Genomic DNA, 1,597 nt, shown 5'->3' with positions numbered 1-1,597 from the left:
TTTAAATTGGGCCATTGTTTAGGCTTTGTTTTCAATAAAAGCTAGAACACTTTTTGGGATCAATTGGGCCGAGCCCAATTTGCTATCCTTGGATGCAAGCAAAGCATGAACTAAGCAAGGAGAATGTGATGGAAGCATGGTGCGTGTGACTTGGGCAAAGAGAGTGTGATATGCCACTTGGCATCATCAAGACTCATCTACTACATCACATGGTCTCCAATCAAGCTTCTTCTCCAAGCTACATTTGCATTTCATCTTTATTGCATTTTCTCTTCATTTGGCCAGCTATGTGCCTATAAATTGAGCCACTCAAATATTGTAATGATAACTCTTGAATTGCTAATAGATGCTAGTGTTTGAGATCACTCCACACTTCTATTAATTTGAGAGCACACATGGCTAACCTTCTCCTTCATCTCCTCTAGCCACCTTCTATACCATAGCTCCACTTCTACTCTTCATCTTCACCAAATTCTCCATTTCCGAGAGCTACTTTCATCTATTTCTCCAAATTCCGCTGCAATTCATCTCCTCCTCATCATTCTCCATGGATTTCCTTCCTCTCCTACACCAAGGACGTCCATCATGTTCGACCCAGGCCGCTTACTTGTGGTAAGGGTGGGGAACTTCAACGAATGAAGGGTGTTCGACCCAGGCCGCTTACTTGTGGTAAGGGTGGGGAACTTCAACGAATGAAGGGTGTTTGACCCAGGCCACTTACTTTTGGTAAGGGTGGGGAACTTCACCAAATTAACCAACGAGTTAAGGGTGTTCGACCCAGGCCGCTTACTTATGGTAAGGGTAGGGAACTTAAACGAATTAAGGGTGTTTGACCCAGGTCGCTTACTTGTGGTAAGGGTGGGGAACTTAAACGAATTAACCAACGAGTTAATGGTGTTCGACCCGGGCCGCTTACTTGTGGTAAGGGTGGGGAACTTAAACGAATAATGAGAAGTTAAATAAAGAGTAGTCGTAAAGTTAGGAACCCTTTGTATTATTCATTGAATCTGGGGTGCCTCGTTAAAACCTCCCTGGCCAAAACTCTCCTTAGGGCAAAAAGACCATGTGAGGAAAAAGAGTACACCTAGGGTTACAAGTGTTTTTATGTGATACAATACATGTTTAACTGAAGTAAAACTTAAGGTGGGACACATTCCACGTATTGGGTATTTCCTCCCTAGATAAATGCTCCAGGCGATATGCTCCTTCTCCTACGTCTTCATGTATGCGGCATGGGCCATCCCAATTGGCGGACAACTTACCATCCTTCTTTCTTGCATTATTGGCCATTCTCCATACTAAGTTTCCGCTTACGAATGATCGTGGACATAGGTTTGCGTTATACTTTCTGGCAGCTCTTTGTTTGGCGGCTAAGTTACGTATCTGGGCTTTTTCTTTGAGTTCGGGTAGGAGGTCGAGATGAGTGGCCATGTTTTGATGGTTGTGAGTTGGGTCGTATAGTTCTCGGCGTAGGGATGGTTCGCCAATTTTGACCGGTATCATGGCGTCTGCACCGTAAACTAGGTTGAATGGAGATTCGTTAGTTGATGATTGAGGGGTGCACCGGTAAGCCCATAGCCCTTCTACCAGTTCTTCG

Source organism: Vigna unguiculata, chromosome 11 (assembly GCF_004118075.2).
Source record: "Vigna unguiculata cultivar IT97K-499-35 chromosome 11, ASM411807v1, whole genome shotgun sequence".
NCBI lineage: Eukaryota > Viridiplantae > Streptophyta > Magnoliopsida > Fabales > Fabaceae > Vigna > Vigna unguiculata.
The sequence above is the reverse complement of the archived record's forward strand: the minus strand, read 5'-3'. Positions refer to the sequence as shown.